The 23888-nt window shown below is 37.4% G+C and overlaps 2 protein-coding genes across 9 annotated transcripts in view; one reads left to right on the top strand and one right to left on the bottom strand.

The window, feature by feature from the left end:
• Positions 1-3992, bottom strand: part of LOC137618710 (ketosamine-3-kinase-like) — a 504853-nt gene extending 500861 nt beyond the window's left edge. Inside the window, exon 1 of the transcript XR_011039810.1 lies at positions 3915-3992. The gene's annotated coding sequence lies outside the window, so the exon portion shown is untranslated. The remainder of the gene's footprint in view (positions 1-3914) is intronic.
• Positions 1-23888, top strand: part of LOC137618708 (zinc finger protein 454-like) — a 584206-nt gene that overhangs the window by 440174 nt on the left and 120144 nt on the right. For 5 of the 8 annotated variants that reach the window (XR_011039808.1, XR_011039807.1, XM_068348865.1 and 2 more), the window contains exon 1: positions 19400-19516. The exons of 2 other annotated variants lie outside the window; for them this stretch is intronic. The gene's annotated coding sequence lies outside the window, so the exon portion shown is untranslated. Of the gene's footprint in view, positions 1-19399; positions 19517-23888 lie in introns of those variants that run through there. One more of the 8 variants, XM_068348867.1, reaches the window with a different exon arrangement.

The following is a 23888-nucleotide window of genomic DNA, read 5'->3' as shown; positions in this document are numbered from 1 at the left end:
TATACGACAAGGAGATCACCCCATAGAACCTAATAATGTTAAAACACCTATTGCCATATAAGGTAAACGAGTCAGTCAGCGTATTTACGTGAATCTGTTTCACTCCACAGCAACCAAAATACGATTCCAACTTGGTCGCACGATCTAGGAATCTTCACATTGCGCAGCACCAAATGAGAATATTCCAACACGGTGCAGATTCTGAGATGGGTCGCAACATAACTCTGTTGGCCAGGAATGACAGGAGTTAAATTGAAAATTATAGCTAGCCAAGACAGTCGCACGTGGCTGGGCCCTTAAGCAAAGGTATCTCCTATGGTGAACAAGACTGAGATGGCTGGGACATTTAATGAGAATGGATGGAAATAGAATTGCAAGGAAGAGATGGGACTGGACGCCTGGTGGGAGGAGATCAAGAGGTAGACCACGTAAACGCTGGAGGGATGGAATTGAAGAGATTCTGACAAAGAACAACATGCCAACAATTAAACAGCAGAAAAGAGAGGGAATTTTTGAAAACAAAATTGAGTGGAGAAGACAACTGATTCCACTGACAAGCTGAAAGCCTACCTGGGAGTGGAAGTGAAGTGAAGTGAAGAGCTCTGTACAATGGCGGGCTTGAAAAGGGCACAACTCTCTTGTGAAATGGCCAAGGCCTGGAACAGTCATGGCGAGAGGAAGGACCGGAGTTAAATTGAAAATTTTAGCTAGCCAAGATAATCGCACGTGGCTGGGCCCTTAAGCAAAGGTTACAAGTCCATCAAGCAAAAGGTAGCAAATGGTGATAATTATTAATCACATGATATCAAGCAATTGATTTTTGCTTAAGCATTTGCTACTTGAGGCTGTCTTGAGCTTCTGCTTTTACTTACAAGCTTTTGCTCTAGGCAAAATTGAATGCTTGCTCGGTTTTCATTCATCATTATCAACGTACTTGTTTGTTAGCTTGCTTTACCCTATGTAAGGCAAGGGCTCTTGCGTCAGCAGCTTGCTTGCTTCTTAGATTGCCCAGTAATGTTTTGTTATATGGTATATATTTTTTTTATTATAGAATTTATTAGATATATTATATAAAATAATTTTGGTTTTGTTTTGATAATAACAGTCAATATTGATAATTTTATCTGAATATCTCCTTGTTCCTCCAAGTTGCATTGAACTAAAGTTAAGCTTTGCAGGTTAACGAAACTTTTGTTTTCACAGCTTAGAGTTTTTGAAAACATTAATATTGATATTTCTATTAATACATTATATTGCCGTTATTCATCTCCTACACTTTATATATTCAGAAGCACAATGAATAACAGATGGATTATTACAATAGAGTTTTCTAAAACATATAGTTTAATTCTCTCGGAATTTCCACGGAAAAAAAAAATGAAATTTTATTGTTTGACTTTGGAAAAAACTTTGCTTCGAGGAATGAGTATCGATATGATATTTGATATGGACTAATATTCTTAAATATTCTTAAATAAAACTGTATAATCATCATAAATTTTAATATTTAAAGTATATTTATTAAAAATATATCATATCACGATATATTAGAAAAAAATTGTATAAAAATTTTTTCAAGGTTTCATATCACCAGTTATAAGAGTCTAGGCTTCAATTCGGCTGTGAAAACTTAACACTTTTGTATCAGAGTTTTCAGTTTGTAGCTTTGTATCTTTGAGAGGTGAAGAGACATTATAGTCTCTCCCCTGTAAGCCAATGTTCCCAATTCTTACACGATACTGTCTATTCTTCTAGAGTCATTTTAAGGGATATCCTCCTAACAAATTCTTTTTTCATAATTTCCAACTTATCAGTTTAATCAGAATATGAAAAAGATATTCAAATGCATTCATTCAATATATGCAGACTATTGAGTGGCACAAGTGACAAAACCGGGTGTGTTAAATTTGAACCAACAAATGAGATGCCTAAAGCAGAGGGTACAAAGAATATATATCCACAGTGGCAGATTCAGTAAGTGGGCAAAATATATTTAATTTAATTTTCCATTCCTTCCAAAAAAAGAACAGCAAATGAGAAATGATGAACCTGAATTTAAGGAGAATTATGATATATTTTTTATTATTATTTTGAGGAATATGGGATGTAACACTTTTACTCTAATATATATATATATATATATATATATATATATATATATATATATATATATATATATATATATATATATATATATATATATATATATATATATATGTAATTCAATATTACTAGAAAAGATTAGTCAATATAAATCATAAAATCTATATATATAACTTGTCATTCCCAAAGAATTGTTTCACTAAATTTGGAAAGGTTGACGTCTGTATCGCTCAGTAGGGCATGTAAGAGTCAGGCTCTACGGGATGTCAATGCAAGAGTAGGCCTAAGGATGCATGTTTTATCTATGGTAGCTATATGGGTAAATATTTATCCATATTTTGATCTTTTCTGAGTTAAGACTGCTATAAGGGCGATGAACATATGATACTTATAATACAATAAATAAAAACTGTATACCAGAATTAACAACTGAAATAGAGTCCTTTCATTATACGTCATCAAACTTCCGGTCCGCCATCTTGGAGGACAAACAAAGATGCGTTCAGTGAATAGCTGTGGTTGAACTGTTGAAATTTAGCCATCTCATCACATTCACATTCACACAATGCCCAGTTTTTGCGCTATTGTTGGCTGTGGGAATCGAGGAGAAAGAGATGACAAGAGTTTCTACCGCATACCGGCAGTTATTCAGAATCAGGACAAAGATACAGAAGAATTATCCAAGCGCAGACGTGACGTTGTGATTGACCAGAATATCACGGGCTGATCTACGCGAATCCTCACTACCCTACGCACGTATCTGTTCTGATCATTTCATATCAGGTCAATCTCGGCTAGGCCCTAAAAGTATCGTTATTCCTGTGTAAACATGCTATATCTGATCGCATGGGTGACTTCACAAGTATCATCGTCAGTTCAGTGTGTAGTGTGTGGGGGAGGGGGCATCTCAATTTTTAAACATCAAAAGGGGCATCTCAGATTTTCAAAACAAAAATTAAAAGTACCCATATTGGCTATATTAACAAAGGCTACTAACCTAGGTCTCTATTTCGTCAAGGTGCTCATGCCTATATATAATTAAGTGTATATCTATATTTATTTTAATTTGCGTATTAGATTGTGCAGACATACAGGCCCATGTGATGAATAAAAATAGATTATACATAATAATAATAATAATATCTTCTAAGCTGGTTTAACCCGGAGGGATCTTCAGATTATATATGAAACATCAAAAAAATAATCAAACTTGCGCATTTAATTGCAAGGAGGCAAAACGGTCATCCAAGAGCATTACAATAGAGTTTGTCCATCATATGTTTATATGTAGCCTGTATAAGAAATTATAGCATTTGTAACCAAACACAAACAAAATGGTTAGGCATGAACGATAAAGATTTGACATTATAATGCAAAACTTTTACATACATTTTGACAATCAAAAATCATAATACACAAGATTAGGCTAAATGATCAATATTAGCTATATAATTATAAACACTCTCTTCATTGGCCCAGTGTTTATCTAATTTCGGACTTAAAAGCATTAAAGGGAAAAACAACAAATTCTGGAAGCAGATTATTCAATGGAAATGTATGCCCACTCATGTTCTGGGTTGGCCGACAGTACCAAGTAGTTCACCATATCAATGTATGAAGTACTGGGAAAATCCTCAATATTTTGACTGAATGAATTCTGCATCTGGCATGGATCTCGGCCATCAATTAGATAGAGTTTCTGCTTGTAAAAACGCCATGTTTTCGCTTTGTATGTCCTCCAGTATGGCCGCCGGCGATTCCCAGTGACGTCATTGAAAGGACTCTATAGGCCTTATAACATTAATACTTACAGCAAAGTCACTGAAAACGCACGAAAATATATAAAACTTGTGGACTGACGAAGATATTGTGTATAGTGTTACCACTAGATCAGCCATGTTGTTAATGAAAGGAAATCCCTAAACAAACTTAATAGATATCAAATTTCCCTAAAATGAGAGCCAATTTCCCCCTAGCATTCTTCAACATGGTCTAAACTACGTGTTACATATATTTTATATTTATAATGTGCTATGTAATTTCCCTCAGGAATTTTTGCAACCATAAACAATACAATTTTGCTTAAATCTTCGTAATAATTTCCAAAACTTGTCCTCGAAATCTCCAGATTTTCCTTATTTGGGGACAATTTTCCCAGAAGCAGACGCCATGACACAAGACCTTAAAGGATTCTATATGTCAACAAGCCTAAATACAAAATATCATATGATTATTTGACAACGTCTTTGATATTGACTTGATTAGAAATTTGGGTTAAATTTTGGGTTTTTAATTCTATGGCTGAGTTCCAACTCTTTGCTTGCAGGATATTGGGATCTGATCTGTTTGTTTTAGTAATATATATTATCTGTAGTTTCACATCCAATTACCATAACTTAGAGCCTTAAAATCAGAAGAAAAATGATATAGTTGGAATTATGAAATCTTCATGATTCTGATATAAATAACTTCAATGAAAGTATGTTCTAGTAATCACACACTTCTCTGAGTTTGAACAGATACTCTCTCTCTCTCTCTCTCTCTCTCTCTCTCTCTCTCTCTCTCTCTCTCTCTCTCTCTCTCTCTCTCTCTCCTTTAAGAGTTACTGTTAATCCCTGGTCCTACCACCCATGGAAACCTTGTGTCCCACATCCTACAGCAAGATCTACCTGTCCTGAATATCCTTAAGTATCCAGAGTATATCAAAGACGGAACATAATTCTCCTTCAATTGTCACATCCACATTAATAATTATCGAAACATTTAAAAAACAACTTAGAATTAAACCTTCTTCAGTTTCTTCTTGAGACTTTAATGTTTCTGAGGATTTCCAGATGAATTAATTGATGTCTCCACTATTTTATTTTGCATAATTTATCAAAATCATTAGTTTAAGAATGGCTTTACTTATCTTTTCAGGAAGAATTTAATAAAGAAAATGTCATGTAATTAAAAAATATATTTTAATACTGATAAGGAAAAGTCTATTTATCCTAATATTTTTGTTATATGTATTTCGCTGCATTTTATCTACTCGTTTCCTTCTGTGGATTTTAGTGATAACAAAAGAAGTTGATTCCTGATTTGATAAGACATCACACAAGAGGAATGTCCTCTTAAGAGTTCATTGGCCCAGGGAGTCATGAATGCAGTAATCTATTTTGAGTTAGAGTTTATTTTCTAATAAATAAACTTGGAATAGAAGAAGTATATTTAACTAAGGCATAAGGACTCCATCATTACTACAAAGTGATGTGAAAAATCATGCGTAGGGTTTTAAGTAAAGTTTAGGGTACAGGGAAATAGATTCTGATTGTATCAATAATTTTGGACTTGGATGTGTTGCATCCATTAATGTCAAGACTATGGTTTCCGTTACCGAAGTCGTGCATCTTGAAGTACTGTAGACTTATTCATGATATGATTCTGAGAAGAGACACAAGTTGGTCTCTCCTTCCAAAAGTAAATGGGATTTATTTGAATAGTATACGAGTGAATTTGATATTTGTTGTTGGGGTATTAACTTAAAGCCAACACTTGTTGTTGGCACGGGCCTTTCCCTTGGTTGGCCCGTAGCGAATTAGATATTATTGTTGTTGGGGTATTAAAGCCAACACTTGTTGTTGGCACGGGCCTTTCCCTTGGTTGGCCCGTAGGTGATCTGTAAAAATTTTTAAGGTAGTTGCATTAATGGAAATTTGAAAGGTTTTTAGTAGTAGAAAAAGATGTGGATAGGGTAAGGATGATGGTGGTAGTGGTAGAGGGCCATCATTTCTCGGATAGTGGTAGTTTGAAAAGTGGGGGTGTAAGGCTTTTGAAGATTAGAGAAAAATTGTGCAGGTGGGGTTGTCCAACCCTTTACTCCCTAGGGTCCCTGCAGAGAGATTTTAAGTGGTAGATTAGTTGAGAAGTGAAAGGGGGTGATGTGAATAGAGCCTTACAATGAGGGGATGAGATGGTGCATGGAATGAGGAGGTCTTACCTTGGTGGAGGTAGTGTTGAAAGCAACTGTGCATGTGTGTCTATGCTTTCGACAATTGCTTTTGCCAGTGTGGCTGCCTCTTTCATGGCATGTGGTGTGTTGGTGTCTACAAGTAGATGACCTCGTAGCTGTGCTGTTTCTCTGCATTCTAGTAGATAGTGCAGGAGAGCTTGTTGTGGTATGACATCACAGTGTTCACACCTTGTCTGGATGTCATCTAGGAGTTCCCAGTTTGCTTTGTAACCCAGCCGGAGTCTGTGTATACATACTGCCAGTTTTCTTGGGGTGTATCTGTCTATGGGAGGGGGTTCTAGTTCCGATGCCCATTTGTACCATGTTGCAGAGGGAGAGCCATTCTCTATCCTCATATGTAGTTCCTTGATTAGGTTGTTCTTGAGCTGTGTCTTTATTTTGCTTTTGATTTGTTGCAGTGCAGGCTGTATGTGCACCTGTACATTGTGAATGTGTTTGGTGCTTTTGGCTAGCTCATCAGCCTTTTCATTCCCTGGTATCCCGATGTGACTGGGGATCCAGTTTATAGTTACTAGTCTGTTTCTTTCATTATGTTGATGTAAGAGGATTTTAATGTCCGCTATCAGGGATTTGTTTTCTTTGATTTTGTCCTGCTGTAGGACCTGCACTGAGGATCGTGAATCAGTATGGATGACTACTGGTCCTTCCTCATTTTCAATAGAGTATTTTAATGCTTGCTGTATTGCGACAAGCTCTGTCTGCAGGGTGGAGACATTATTGGATGTTCTCCAGCAAGCTGTGAACTTGCAGGAGTGAACTGCCGCTCCTGCTGTTTGGGTTCCAGGATCTACTGTACCATCAGTATAGTAGATCTGTGCCCCTGTTGTTTCTACAGAGGTTATAGCTGCTTCTGCTGCGTTTCTGAGTTCTTCTATTGTGCAGTTTTCTTTTGCCCTTGGGAGTTTGGTGTAGTTGAATTTAGCAACTTGTTTTTTCCATGGTGGAATGTGTATAGTACTTTGTGCTGTGTCAGGTTTTAATTGTAGGATTGTTTCTGTAAGGCCAAGTCTTTTGATGTTATCGCTATGGTCTTTGCCATAAGAATCTGGGGTTTGTACTTCAGGATGTTTGGATAGTTCCTCTCTTACTCGTCTTTTGGTGATTGAGTCTCTGTCTGACAGGAACATCTTTGCAACTATGCTTGCATTTCTTAGTGCAATTCTGTCTTCGAGGGTTGGTAGTCCGGTTTCCAACCTTAGGTTGCAAAGTCTTGTCCACATTGGGGCTCCCAACATGAGCCTCATGGCATTGTTTTGAATCACTTCAATTGTGCTTTTTTGTAGATCTGTTAGTCCCAGGAGTGTTGGGGCAGCATAGTCTACTAGTGATCTGGAACAGGCTAGATAATATTTCTTTTGGACGTGTTCATTTGCTCCATCCTTGAGCCTGCACATATATCTCATAGCTGCATTTCTGGCATTTGTTCTTTCCTTGAGATATTTTATCTCTTGCTTGAAAGTGAGCTGTTTGTCTATTATTACCCCGAGGTATGTGTATCGGTCCACCCATTCTAGGGGTTCCATTCCTATTGTGAGTGGTTGTACGGGGTTTGGGGCTTTGATTGTCATTGCTTTTGTTTTGGCAATGTTAATTTTTAGTCCAAGCTCATTGGATTTGTGGCTGATGGCATTGAGTGCTCTTTGCATTTTTATTGTCCTGACTGGCCCTCGAGCTATTACACATACATCATCTGCATAGATAAATATATTAACTCCTTCAGGTAGCTGAAGTGAGGCTATATTTTCCATGAGGATGTTGAAAAGGAGGGGGCTTAGAATTCCTCCTTGTGGCGTACCATTTTCCAATTCATGATATGTGGATATCACTCCTTGAAATTTGACTCTGGCTTGCCTTCCTAGCATGTAGTTTTTAGTCCATGCTAGTAGGTGTCCTTTGACTCCTTTTTTAGCTACTGATTGCAGCACTGCAACTGGGCTTGCAAGCTCGAAGGCTTTTTCAAAGTCTATGAAGACTATTGTTGCCTTGTTTTGATTTATGCAGCTTAATACATCTGTGATGCATTCAGAGGTTCCAATTCCCTCCTGATATGCATATAGCTGCTTGTTTAGGGGGCCAATTTTGTACTTTAATCTGTTTAAGACCATTTTTTCTCCTGTTTTTTCTATACAGGATACCAAGGCTATTGGCCTAGGATTTGTTGGATCCTTTGGCTTGGGGATTGGCTGCGTATCTTGTTGTCTCCAGGTTTGAGGCCTTATGTGCTCTAGGTGTGTTTTGTTTAGTAATCTTAGGAATGCAGTTTCTCCTGCTGGACCCATGTGTTTGATCATTGTGTAGGTGATTTTGTCAGCTCCAGGTGCAGTGTCTTTCCCTGTCTTTTGTACTGCTCTTAGCTCCTCAACTGTGTATGGGGTGTCTGTGTCATCCTGCTGAAGGCAGGCTGTGTTGATCTCTTCCCATCTCGATGGCGCCAGTTGCTCTTGTTGCATTCTGGTTTCGGGGGAGAGATTGATTGACAGTGTTCTCTTTGCAAAGGATGTTGCAATTCTTTCAGCCTCCTCATGTGGGTGTGGGTGTGTGGCAATTGGTGTCTTTCTCTTTTTTCCGGCTACTCTGCCTAGCCATTTCCAAAGCTGAGTTAGAGTGGTGTATCCTGACAGGCTTGAACACCATTCCATCCATTTTTCAATTCTGATTTCATGGATTCTTTCGTTTGTTTCAGTTCTGACTGTTTGTAGTAGCTCTCTGTTATCTACTGTGGATCTTCTTCTGTATATTTTTGTGACTCTGTTTAGTCTGGTTTTTAGTCTTCTGACTTCTGGGCAGTAGTACCAGGAGTCTTTGTAAGTGTAACTACCTTGTGTTGTTTTTAGTAGCATAGCTCTGTTGGCTGCATTGTGAAAGGCCTCTACTAGGTCTTTTTCTAGTTGATCTATGTCCTCTGGAGGAACGTAGCTGATTGCCCATTCCTCTATGGTTGTTTGAAAGCAGACCCAGTCTGCTAGGTCCTGGTTCCATCTTGGTGGGGGTGGTGGGATTGGAGGTAGTTGTTGTAAGTCCAATTCTGTCACTGTGGCAAAGTGATCACTTATCAGGGTCGAGTGTACTTGCCACTTGGTTAGATGTCTAATGGCTGTTGTGGCAAAAGTCAGATCCAGTCTTCCACCTCTTATGTGTGTAGGTTGCCCTGTGTTTAGGAGGGAGACTCCCTCAAATTCATCCAGGGCAAAAGCTATGTGTTCCCCTGAGGGGTTTGTCATTGATGGGGATGATAGTATGGGGTGATGTGCATTAAAATCCCCGCAGATAATTGTTGGTGTTCTTTCTGTGTGAGCAAAGAGTTGAGTTAGTTGTAACTCTCCTGTATCCTCCCTATGTAATTTTCTGTATATGTTGTATATGTCTATTTTTTGATTCAGTCATGTTATTGTTACTGCTAGTGTCTCTATGTTGGTGCCACAGGGAATAGGGTTGTGTAACCTTGTTGTTGGTATGCTAGTTTTAACTAATGTAGCTAGGTCTCTGTCTGTACCTATCTGTGGTGCGATGTAGGCATTGTAGCCTGGGACTTTTAGTTTCTTTCCTGCTGGAAGATTGGTTTCTTGTAGCAGGATGACATCTACATTCTCAGTTTTGCATACTGCAATTAGGGAGGAGATCTTTGATCTAACACCGGCTGAGTTCCAGTTCAGAACTCTTACTCCATGGTGTAGGTTGAAGAGTATTGTCTTGGGTCCCTAGGGGCAAAGGCAATTGCCTTGACCTCGGAGGATGAAGTGGATGAGGTGGATGGGGTGAGTGTGGATGATGGGATGACGGATGGGGTGAGTGGTATGATAGGTGCGGGGACTGAAGTAGAGGATGTGGAAGGTACGGGTGATTGAGGTGATGGAATGGTAGGTGTGGTTGGTGAGGAGTGAGAAGTGATCTCCTGGATAGCAAGAGAGGGGGATTGGGAGGACTTGCATCAGCTTGCTTTTTAGATTGCCCAGTAATGTTTTGTTATATGGTATATATTTTTTCATTATACAATTTATTAGATATATGAAATAATTTGGGTTTTGTTTTGATAATAACAGTCAATACTGATAATTTTATTTGAATATCTACTTGTTCTTCCAAGTTACATTGAACTAAAGTTAAGCTCTGCAGGTTATCGAAACTTTTGTTTTCACAGCTTAGAGGTTTTTGAAAACATTAATATTGATATTTCTATAGATACATTATATTGTCGTTATTCATCTCCTACACTTAACATATTCAGAAGTACAATGAATAACTGATGAATTATTACAATGGAGTTTCTAAAACGTATAGTTAAATTCTCTCGGAATTTCCACGAAAAAAAAAATGGAATTATATTATTTGACTTTGGAGAAACTTTGCTTAGAGGAATGAGTATCGATATGATAACTGATATGGACTAATATTCTTAAGTAAATTTGTGTAATTATGATAAATTTTAGTATTTTTATTATATCTTATCGGAAATATATCATATTATGAAATATTAGGAAAATATTGTATAAAAATAGAATTGTAAGGTTTTATGTCACCAGTTGTGAGAGGGTAGTCTTCAATTCGGCGGACGAGTTACTAGCAAGGGCGGCCAACTGGCTAGATTGTATCTTTGAGAGGTGAAGAGACCTTATGGTCTCTCCCCTGTAGACCAATTTTTCCTAATCTAGGTTTCGTCGGAGAGCAAGCCACACTATGACTGACTTTGTCTGAATGAATAGGAAGATGTACAGAAGTCCCCTTAAGTGGGGAAAACATATCGTACTTCTATGCAATCTCACATCTCCCCCAAAAAGAGTTTTATAAAAAAGATGGACAAATATACGACAAGGTTAATAGTTGAATGGAAATCAGATCATTTGAATACTGGGTCAGTTATACCTCAGGCAATAAGGTTTAATTGGTAGGCCTACATGCCCTACTGAGCGATACAGACGTCAACCTTTCCAACTTTAGTAAAACAATTCTTTGGGAATGACAAGTTATATATATAGATTTTATGATTGATATTGACTAATCTTTTCTAGTAAAACTGAATTACAATATAAATTCAAGTAATTTATTCGTTGATAATTTCCTAAGTTTGAGTATATATATATATATATATATATATATATATATATATATATATATATATATATATATATATATATATATATATATATATATATATATATATATATATATATGTATATATATGTTGCGACCCATCTCAGAATCAGCACCGTGTTGGAATATTCTCATTTGGTGCTGCGCAATGTGAAGATTCCCAGATCGCGCGACCAAGTTGGAATCGTATTTTGGTTGCTGTGGAGTGAAACAGATTCACGTAAATACGCTGACTGACTCGTTTACCTTATATGGCAATAGGTGTGTTAACAGTATTAGGTTCTATGGGGTGATCTCCTCGTCGTATATGCAGTGATCAGGCCATTATGTAAAGTCAGGTCATTATGTGTGTTTCATTTGTTTCCAGGGTGTGTTAGTTATTGTAGTATGGAATTGCCACCCCTATCTGTCACTGTGTTTAGGCCACTTGAAATTGTTGAATGTCAGCCTCTAATTCACAAACAATGGGGAGGGTGTTGTAGTTAATTAACTAATATCATTATTTATGCATTTGATATTTTTCAAACAGTGTGTATGTTTATTTTATAATGATTCAAAGCACCTTTAACACACTATCAATTGTCATGAATTACAAATAATTCTTTGTTGCAATAATAATCACATCTTGATGTTGGGAAGTCAAGAAAGGATATACAATCTGCTGGTCGTTTCTCACATTAAATGTAATGCAATTAGTCGTTACAAACCAACAAACATCCATCACATTACAGCAAACATACAAGAACACTCTGATCATGCACATACAGTACAACTTCTCTGTAATGTGTGTATGTGTGTGTGTGTGTGTGTGTGTGTGTGTGTGTGTGTAGATTGCCTTACCTTATGTAAGACACGGGCTCTTGCCGCTGGGCAGCTCGTGAAAGAATATTGTTTTAATTTAGGCAATTAGAATTAACAATGATAGCTTGGAACTTGAAAGGGTTACAGTGTCTTGTTCAATAATAAAGGGATTGAAAATTAAAATGAGACTATAATTACTTTACAAACTGATGGTTTGAGCTACGTTAGATTTAGATAGCCGAAGCTAATTGATGTAAGGCCAAAAAGTAATGGTAGTTTCGAGTGAACTGCTTATCCTCATTTAGCAGACTGGGATATTGGTTCCCAGGTGGGGGTAATGGCTATACACCATGCTTCCCACGGGCAGGAATTTGCATAGCAGATTCCTAGTCAATTTGCCCGTATAACTGAATGAGGGACAGGACCCTCTAGCTACCACTAAGCAAACAACAGGGGAAAAAAGGGAGAGATTGACAGGCATGGCAATGGAGAAAAGGCCCTGGGATGGAGACTCCTTTCTGGCACAGTGTAAAATCCGGACGTCGGACGCCGTCCAGGAGAATAGAAAACCGCTTGTATCACCGGGAAAGACGCGAAAATACACCTCTTTTTTGTGACTGGTAATGTTCACTGATACTTTCTGTTATTTTCTGAATAAATGTTCGAAAAATATTGGTTTATTTTCATGTTATTGAGAATAATCTCAATTAGACGCCAACATTACACTATATGTAAAACTGCTTTTGTTGTATTTCTACTTGTAGTCTCATGTAACTTTCAAAATAAACTATTCTAACATGTTGTTTGTTAGGTCGAGACAAGTGCAATTAGGATATCATTGTTGTAAATTTCTAGAAATTTTTTGTGTCTGTGATAAAACTTTTTACATTTACCTTTACATTAATTTTAATTGGTTAGTGGATCATACTATACCTATTGGCAACTAAATGCAGGGTAAAGGGAGTGGTGGCCCTTTCTCCTTATGTTACTTTACAGCCGAGTAAATTCTTATCTGTGACTGCTGATTGGCGACGTCCAGCTTTTATCCTAACAGGGTAAAATAGCGGCCAGTTAAATAGTGTAATGTTGACGTCCGATTGAGATTATTCTCAATAACATGAAAATAAACCAATATTTTTCGAACATTTATTCGTAAAATAATAGAAAGTATCAGTGAGCATTACCAGTCACGAAAAAGAGGTGTATTTTCGCGTTTTTCCCGGTGATACAAGCGATTTTCTATTCTCCCGGACGGCATCCGACGTCCGGATTTTACACTGTGCCCCAAAATCTCGTAAGGTTGATCCAGAAGTTGCGTTGCCTGGGATTCTTATATGGGAACATTGAGCGACAATCTTGCGAAGAGAGTCAGAGAGGAAGGATGGATGATGCCCGCAGAGTTAATAACGAGTCCTTATAGGGAAGTGGCCATTAAGTCTCTTCACCTTTCAAAGATAGAATCCAATCAAATCAGACAAAGTAAACTTGTACAAGGATGTAATGAATTTGGAGTAGCCTGTCGTAACTGAGGACATAAAATCTGACAATATAAATCTTATATAATTATCCTCCTAATATTTCATAATATAATATATTTTTGATAGAATATAATGAAATATTAAAATTCTATTAAATTAATCAATTTTACTTAAGAATATTAGTCCATATCAATTATTATATCTATACTTATTTCTCGAAGCAAAGTTTCTTCAAAGTCAAACAGTAGAATTTCATTTTTCTTTTTTCGTGGAGATTCCGAGAGAGAATTTAACTATACGTTTTTGAAAACTTTATTTTATATGCAACAAGAAAAATAATATCTATTTTGGTTCATTTATATCAAGGGAAGTTAGCAAGAGAACGTAGGCCCTTATTTCTTATTCACAGCCCTATCAAAGCCAACAGAGCCAAGAGCTTCTCAACATGACACAGAAATTAACACCAATAAACATATTAGGAAATTAACATTATTTTAATGTGATGATTCATCTGTTATTCATTGTGCATCTGAATATGTAAAGTAATAACGAAAATATAATGTAATAATAAAGATAACAATATCAATGTTTTCAAAAACCTCTAAGCTGTGAAAACAAAAGTTTCGTTAACCTGCAGAGCTTAACTTTAGTTCAATGCAACTTGGAGGAACAAGGAGATATTCAGATAAAATTATCAATATTGACTGTTATTATCAAAACAAAACCAAAATGACTTTATATAATATATCTAATAAATTCTATAATAAGAAAATATATACCATATAACAAAACATTACTGGGCAATTTAAAAAGCAAGCAAGCTGCTGACGCAAGAGCCCGTGCCTTACATAGGGTAAAGCAAGCTAACAAACAAGTACGTTGATAATAATGAATGAAAATCGAGCAAGCATTAAATTTTGCCTAGAGCAAAAGCTTGTAAGTAAAAGCAGAAGCTCAAGACAGCCTCAAGTAGCAAATGCTTAAGCAAAAATCAATTGCTTGATATCATGTGATTAATAATTATCACCATTTGCTACCTTTTGCTTGATGGACTTGTAGCCTTTGCTTAGGGGCCCAGCCACATGCGATTGTCTTCGCTAGCTAAGAATTTCAATTTAACTCTTGTCCTTCCTGGCCAACAGAGTCATACTCTCACCATGACTGTTCCAGGCCTTGGCCATTTCACAAGAGAGTTGTGCCCTTTTCAAGCCCGCCATTGTACAGAGCTCTTCACTTCACTTCACTTCACTTCCACTCCCAGGTAGGCTTTCGGCCTGTCAGTGGAATCAGTTGTCTTCTCCACTCAATTCTGTTTTCAAAAATTCCCTCTCTTCTCAGCTGTTCAATTGTTGGCATGTTATTCTTTGTCAGAATCTCTTCAATTCCATCCCTCCAACCTTTACGGGGTCTACCTCTTGATCTCCTCCCACCAGGCGTCCAGTCCCATCTCTTCCTTGCAATTCTATTTCCATCCATTCTCATTAAATGTCCCAGCCATCTCAGCTGTCCCTTCTCAATCTTGTCCAACATAGGAGATACCCCAACCATCCTTCTAAAATCTACATTTCTTATTCTATCTCTTCTTGTTTTGTGCATTATTGTTCTCAGGGTTTTCATCTCTGAAGCTTGGACTCTGCTCCTATCTTTGACTGTCATGGTCCAGCTCTCTGATCCATATGTCATTATTGGTGTTAGTAATCCTTCAAATATGGTTTTCTTTACTTCTATAGGGACGCATACATCTCTCATAATTGGATAGAGTGCTCCAGACCACTTATTATATTTCTTTATTCGTTCAGAGCTCTACTGCAAGGATATATCTAGATGTGACTGCCAAATGGGCAAAAGTGACTCCAACTACAGCAATAAGTCAACTCGCCCAGACACGTGTTAAAAGTGCCCACTAAAATATATGACTGCAAGCTACCCACTGCCAACACAGCTCAGCCTTCTCTGAAGTCTCCTGCCACAAAGTGGGTTCTGCCCTCTTCAGAATCCCCTGCCACACAGCAATCACCATCACCCACAGCACAAGCTCCACTCACGGCATCTAGCCCCCTCTCCACTGTCACAGAGACAAAAAAATCCACTTCCAAGGTCATAGCTAATAATAATAATAATAATAATAATAATAATAATAATAATAATAATAATAATAATAATAATAATAATAATAATAATAATAATAATAATAATAATAATAATAGTAGGGAAGTGGGGAATATTGGGAAAGGAAGAGTACCCCTGGATACTGTTGATTTTCTTTGGTAGAAATATGAAACTCCAAAACTGCGTGCTGTGCTTTATTCCTAATCCTCCAGAATCTCTATATTTACAGTAAAGTAGTTAAGTTGTTTTCAGGTAACAGTATGTACACAAACAACTAAACAAGTAGTTAACATAAACAGATACAATCCAATTTATAGCTCAAAGGCAGGTACTCGGGATGGGAAAGATTTAGGAAATAGGGAGAAAGAGACGTACAGGAGAAGAACAAAAGAGAGGGAGCTATCTTACCCCCAAAGAACCACCACTATCTGGACTACAACTGCCCAGATTGCCTCCCTCAGCTACTGAAAGAAGCGTCTGCTATGTTGTCCAGCTCTCCTCCATCATCCCAGCAGCCTGAAACCAAAAACGCTGAGAAGAAACCTCTTTTGAGATTCAAGCTAACACCAATAGAAAATACCAAATCATTTGCTGCAGTTTCTGCCCTGGTAGACTCAAAGCCCAGCATCCAAATCACTGTCGGACTGAACCGCAAGGATGAACTCGTCATCACCCCTAAGGATAAAAAAAGTGTTAGCCTCGTACAGATGGAATCCTCCCTGGTGCTCTTTGATCCAACAAAGAAGCAGAAGAAGGCAATCCTTAGCTATCCAGTGACTATGCCTCTAGCCTCCATCACCTCCCTCAGCTACATTGCAGATGCAGAGGATGCTACAATAAACTCAAGACTCCATCAAACAAAGTTATCGCCACTTTCATACGTCAAATCCTGCCTTCTCTCAACCTTGTAATTTAGGTAGCCTTTCCCATCCAAGATTATACATCGGTGCTGCTTTAGTGTTATTCTTGCCAGTGTTATGGGCACTATCACAAAGACTTGCAGAAGCCCCAACATTTGCAGTATCTGTAGCAAACTTCACCCGACCCACAAGAATAGTTATCACTTGGCCGTGTTCCTCACAAGGAAACAGCTCTTGTTTTTCCTATCTCCTTTCTTCCTCCCCTATTCCCTGCACACACAATCCTTCTAACCCTTTTAACCCCATCAGGTGTGCTCTAAGCGTTAACTCTAACTTTATTGTAAATTCTATTACTATTGAAATTTTCGCACTTTTTGCTAGCTCTCTTTACTCTTAGCTAGCACTCAACCTATCTTTCTCCCTACTGCTTAAGCTTTTGCTTGGGATAGTTTACGCCCTTCTACCTCTGACTAAATTACTTTACATTCCTTCCCACGATCTCCTACTTCCCTGGGACTCGCTACTATAAAACTTTCTCTCCAACTCGATAGACTCTGTCTATCAACAACTTTCCTTTCGTGGACCTAAAAAGGAGCCTCCCTACTGGGCCCTTTTTCCGTTGTCATGCCTGTCACCCCCTTGTTCCCTTGTTGCTTTGCGTGGTGGTTGCGAGAGGGCACTGCCCCTCATTCAGTTATACGGGCAATTGACTTGGAATCTGCTATGCAAATTCCAGCCCGTGGGACGCATGGTATCTTACCATTACCCCCACCTGGGAACCCAAACTAAAATCCCAGGCTGCTGAATGAGGATAAGTAGTTCACTTAAACTTCCACTACTTTTGGCCTTACACTAAATAGCTTCGGCTATCTAAATTTAATGTAACCCAACTATTAAGCTATAAAGTAATTATATACACTATTCATTGCATCCCTTTCATATCAAGTTTACCAACAGACACCAAATTCATATTAATATTACTATATAAATATAACAAAAACACTTCAAACAATATTCTCTTACGGGCTGCCTAAGGCAAGAGCCCGTGTCTTACACAATGGTAAGACAATCTTACACACACCCACACACACACACACACATATGCATCAATGCCTACAAGGAAGGAAGGGATATCCCTGCCACCTGTGCGCTCTCTCATCATGCCTGGAGCAGGAGGTGCCCAGAGCGTCTGAGAAGGATTACATCTCTGAAAGACAACTCACAGTGAAGCCCATCTGAAGCACCATCGCAGCTGGCCAAACCTCCAATGAGCACCTCGACAGAGGCCTCAATAACAATCTAAACCTTTAATCCTTAACTTTCCAGCACTAACACCTTCCCCTAATCTTTCTCCTTTCCATCCTAGCCAATCGCTCACCCAGCATATAGAGTCCTTGTCTTTAGAAGACCATATTCCCATACTCCTTCCCATTTTCTCCAAAGTCCTATCCCTCTTCAAAGTTCCTAAATCCTTTTAATTATCCAGTCAAATACTCCTTTCCCCCAAGTCTCACCTCCCGAGCCTAGAACAGAGATAAGTTCTTCACTTCCAACGGTTCCTTTCTCTCCTACTCATAAGTCTTCCAACTCCTCTCCCAGTCTCTTCTACTCACTTTGACTTGCTGCTATAAAACATTTCTACCACTATGATTCTTTCTTTTGGATCCATGAAGAGCTTTATATTTTTTCCCTGTAATGGAAAATTTCCCAAACCTGGATTCTAAATGATCAGTTTGATATTTTCCAGGAAGGAAATAACCCCAACTAAGTTCTTCTTTGCAATATCTGGTCATTTCAACAAAAAAGGAAAAGGAAACCATAGTCTCAGCATAAGCAAAATGGAAGCAAATATAGAATGCATGGAAGAAGAAAGTTATCAGTGAGCTCCTTATTACTCTGAGAGTTTCCACAGATTCCATACTTTTATTTCTAATAAATCGGACAATTTCTTTTGGTTGGCGATTCAAACTTCCTGACTGCTTCCAACATTTCTTTACAGCTAAACTAATGCTCTGTTGTATCATCTGCCTCTCTGCACAACGTCACCCAAAGCCTATTTGATCCTTTTCATTTCTCTTAAGTCTCTCTCATCAAATCTTGTCTCTTTTACTACGACAGCTTCCTTACTGTAAAGTTCACCTGTGTAATAACTTCTGCCTTTACCATTAACAAAACTTAATTGTTTTCATTTTAATTTCTTATTTTCTTCCATTTTTTTAATTCATTAACATTTAATTTCTGTCTTCGGTTCTTGCTTTTTATACTTTCTTACTGTATCAATTTTATTGTAAATATTATAATTTTTGGCATATTTCTATAAACTTCTTCCCCAGCATTCCCCATATGGTTCCCTTATTTGCTCTTCCACAATCTCCTTAACTGATGTTATAGTGTTACGAAACAACATCGCCTTTTTATACTCTATTCTAAACTAGCCATATTATTCCTGTTTCTGCTGTAAACCCTCAATAAGGTGTAGTTGGAACTTGTTCAAAAATTCCTTTTACTGTACTGGGTATCCTCTGGCTCTTTCATTTGTTTTTCCTTCTATCAAAATCCACTTCTCAATATTTGCAAACATTGTAGATATCTTTATTCCCACCTGTATAATTGGGATCATCTTTATATAGAGAAAGAAATATAAAAGAGAAGAAGGAAATTCTAAAAGAGATGTGGAGAAAAAGACAAAAGGACATAAAAGAAAGGAAATATAAACTCAAATCTCAAATACATTACAAGATTACTAGAGGCGCCGTTGCAAGGGTTATGCCTCTATCAGAATCCACATTGGAGTATATTTAGAAATGCAATGTTGAGAGAATGCCCTTTTTTATTCACGATATTGATATAACAGTTTCATTTTATAGATTTTGTTCTTATCTTCACTAAGAATTTGATATTTCATTTATTACTGTCATTTTTGTTGGTTACTTTAAAAATATTGTTTTTTTTTTACTGAGAAATTGTTGAGAAATTCAACATCAGCTGATTCAGAATGTAAACAAACAAAGCTTCCCTCCCAGCGTGATCGTGTGGCTGTCGGAGCTCAGAGGACCCTCTTGGTGAGACTTGTCTTCTTTTAAACCCTTTAGTTTAATTATTCAATGATTTTAGAGGAATGTTATAATGAATACCATAGTCATTGGATGTTAAGTGACTTGTGTTCTTACATCAGGAAGAAAATAAAGAAGAAATTGCCGTTGTGAGAGTGCCTCTTTAAGACCTCGTTTTTTCGAAAGGGTTCCTTTGTAGAACGACGGACACAGTCGCTAGCAAAAGGCATTCACTTAGAGGTTGTAGCTGCTCTATAAGGAAGGACACGGCAATTGTTTGGTCAGGCTGGGTTACCTTAGCTTAGGACATATCCCTTGATTTCATTTCAACAAAAGCACAAAGTTGTAGGAAGTCAGCTGTGGCATAGAAAGCAGGGGGTGTATGTATGATAGCGGCCACCCGCATGAATGATGACGGCTGACTTAGAATACGGCAGTGTTGTGTTACCCCCTCCCCCATTAAGTAGGTAAGGACACTTCTTGTAGGTTAGCTTAGGTGGGGGAAGTTTAGGTTAATTGATGTCCATTTTTTAAGGAACTGGCCGCTGACAAACAAAGGATCCGAAAGCAGGATTGAAATTTCCAATCTTTATGTTCGTACAAGTTTTACTTAATGTCAGGTAGTCATTTTGAACAGGAAATATATGTTTTCCTGTAGTAAATTACATGATTTAACCGCATTTGACCTTCATTTCAATTGCAAACAAACAGTTAGGCTAACTTCATCACAAAAGTTAGTCGACCTGGTTGTTCGGTAAAGTTTTACTGTATTACAGATTCTGTTTTTGAACAGAAAATATATGTTTTCATGTAGTAAATAACTTGATTTGACCGAATTTGACCTTCATTTTAACCGCAAACAAAGAAAGCAACCAATTCCACTAACTTTAAGTAGCCGACCTGGTTTCTGTCATTACGGATAAAATGAAGGTGAAAACCAGTTAAATCATGTTATTTTCTACAGGAAAACATATATTTTCTGTTAAAATGTTTGAATATAATGTTTATTGTTATATATATATATATATATTGTGTTCAATTGTTTAATATAATGACTTGTTCAATTTCTGTGTCACTTCACTCAGGTATGTACTGTGAACAGTATCATTAGCAAGTTACCAATGATCCACAGCGTTACCAGCATTACGGTGGCATTGCTAACATTAGCAATGCTACGGTAATATTATCATGTGTATTTTAAAGAATTTTTCCATATACCCTTTACACAATATATGAAAAGGTACAAAAAGGGTACAGAACCTTACAAACCCACCTAACCTAACCTAGAAGTTCCCAGGTCGCAAACCCAATATAATGATTTTTGTAATATATATCATATTAAAATGTTTAAATATAATGACTAGTTCAAACTCCGTGTCACTCCACTCACGTTACGATAACGTTAGCAAAGTTACGATAACATTAGCCACACTATATATAATGGTTTTTGTTCCGCCACTGGCTCTCTAACGGTCGCAGGTAAATAAAACATCAAGCTCATATGTAATGGCAAGCGGTAATGTTGAGCTGCGCACGATAACATTAGCAATGTTACTCTAACATGCAATGTTACGGCAACATTAGCACGCTATATATAATGGTTCTTGAACCTAACAAGATCTAAAAACATTAAAATTAAATAAAAAAATGTCTTACCTTTGTGACTCGGACGACGAAACTTGCGGGTCACTGGGGGGTTGAGACTGACGTCTTAACTCTTATGACTGGGATTACATAGTATGCTTTAAGGAAATGATCAACATTGGATGACGTATCAAAAAAATCACCATGAAATTTAGCAAATGCTTTTAGGTATGGAATACTGCAGACGCTACAAGTTTCTATAACTTCCTCCATCTCAAAATACGAAAAAATAAATTTCACATTGAAATAACGAACACCTAACTAGGACAAAGGTTTCCACGGAAAAGGATTTGGTGGAAGTGGTATGAATAGACCACTTAAAGAGATAAGCGAAGGGGGTAGGGAAATATTAACCGACAACCCCCTTGTGCAAACTTTCAATACGTATGGGTTCGTGATTGGTTAACAGGAAAACAACAGATTCTAGAAGGTAAACATGAATGAACTAGAATAAGAAACTTATCCAGAGCAAGTATTTATGTGAAATCGGGGTGTGGCAAAGTAATAACAAAATGAATAAAAGTAATATAAGAAGATAAAATGGAATGAATGATAAATAATATTCAATGGGAATATAAAATGGGGTGATTTTATAAGGTATCGGATAATAAAACAAGTAATACTGGGGTTAATCGTAATATGTATATCAGGGTATTACATAAAAGGAATGGTATTGTTGGACTGGATCAAGTCATAGACTTGAATAAAGCTGGTGAAGAAGACGAATAGTTACATTTCACGGTTAGAGAAGAAGAGATAGTATTGGTGGAGAAGGAGCCTCTGCGCAGGGAGGCGGGAAACCTGCTATGTACAAACGAACGAACGGGAGCGACCACAACCGGCAAGTAGAATGAAAAAAGATGAATGAAAAACTCTGCTAATGTTTGCATGTTACGCTAACATTGCCGTAGCTTTACATCACATGTTGACAGCTCTGGTTACCGTATTTTTTCATGAAACATAGCCTTTGCAACGGCTCCTCCAAAGTTTATCCAGTTATACTGATTTGTCTTTTCCTCTATTTATTATACATCCAAGAAGGTAATGTATAGAGAAGAAAAGGTTTGTTTAACGATTATATATCGTTTCCCCATTATGTTTTCCCACCCAAAACCCCGAGTTCCCACTGGGGCTCCTCATTATCGTAGGATATATATATATATATATATATATATATATATATATATATATATATATATATATATATATATATATATATATATTTCTGACACTATTCATTTGCAACGGGAAAGAGTGTCATTTTCGAAGAGAGCCTAATTTTTTCTATAGGAAAAAGTAGTTTTTTTTCCTAGGTTACATTGCCTCGTAATACAGTAAAATAATACCGGATGTTCTTGGTTACGATGAAATGAAACTAAATTCGGTGAAATAACATTATTGACTTCAGGAACACATATTTCCTGTTCAAAAAGGTTTTACCCTAAATCTAATGGCTTTTTGTAGCCACGTGGACTCGCTTCGCTCGCCGAAAAATAAAAACATCCAGCTCCGTATGTACTGGCAAGCGGTAATGTTGAGCTGCGCACACTAACATCAATATAACTCTAATAATGAACTACATTAAACCTAAAGTAAAAAATAATGACTTAATTTATGATTGGGACGTCGAAAGTTGGGATCATCAGGGTCTTCTGGCACCAGCTGCTCTGTCGGAGGTAGTGGAGGGTAGAGGCGACTGGCAGCAAGGAAGTAGTGATGTAACAAAGTGTGCTTTGGGTAGTGGTAAGTAAAAAAAAAAACCCTCAGAAAATATTACTTGAAATAATTTAGTTTTATTTACAGGTCTCTCGACCCATTCCTTCTTCCCTCCATAGGCGTTTTATGTTCTGGGTACGAGTGTCTGGATCTTATTGGGTCAATGAAATTTTTTTGTTTTGTTTTGGTAATCAATTTCAGATATCTTGTTGTATGCAGCCATTCAATCTCAACCACTATCCCCTCACCACCAATCGCCACTTGATTGTCGAAGAAGTATGCTGTTACCTCCGAACAGAAGCTTCTCCAGTCCATGCTGGTTTTAGAGGATATATCAATACCCGCAATGACACTATCGCGGTCTCAGTGTTTTGATAAAAAATGATTAGCAAACAAAATTAACTTCCATGGGGGGGGGGTAGATGGCTTCTTTCTAGAAATGTACGCATATAGGCACTAACTGTATAACCACAATGGCATTTCTTCTTGGTCTTGGCAATTTTAATTTCAGTGTTACAATAATACAGGCGTTTATCTTCCCTGTATGCTAACCAGGAACGACACTTTGAGCACTGTAACTTTTGGGCTATCACGTTATGTTCTTTAAGAAAAGTAATAATTACATCTGGTGTGCCATAATAATCTCCATAAAACTTCATTATGTCTTTAAAGTAAGAATAATCACAACCACTACATGTTTGTAAAGGAAGTCCCACGAAAGGAGTAAAATACAAACAAAGGCTCAACACGGACAAAGGCTTGAGAAGGGACTGGTGGGAGCACTTGAAGAGTTAAGGAAAGAGGGTGGGGAAATATTAACCCCCTTTGGAAACTTTCCATACGTATGGGCACGTGATTGGTTAATGGAAACAGAACAGAGTCTACAGAGTAAGCTTGAATGAACTTGCAGGGGAGACTTTTCAAAAGCAAGTATTTATGTGAAATCTTCTATAAGGAAAAGTTGCTTTTTATTAGGAAACATTACCCTGACGGTAAGTACAGTTATACCCGCAAAACTACT

The sequence above is a fragment of the Palaemon carinicauda genome, chromosome 25 (assembly GCF_036898095.1).
Source record: "Palaemon carinicauda isolate YSFRI2023 chromosome 25, ASM3689809v2, whole genome shotgun sequence".
Lineage (NCBI taxonomy): Eukaryota > Metazoa > Arthropoda > Malacostraca > Decapoda > Palaemonidae > Palaemon > Palaemon carinicauda.
The sequence above is the reverse complement of the archived record's forward strand: the minus strand, read 5'-3'. Positions and strand labels throughout refer to the sequence as shown.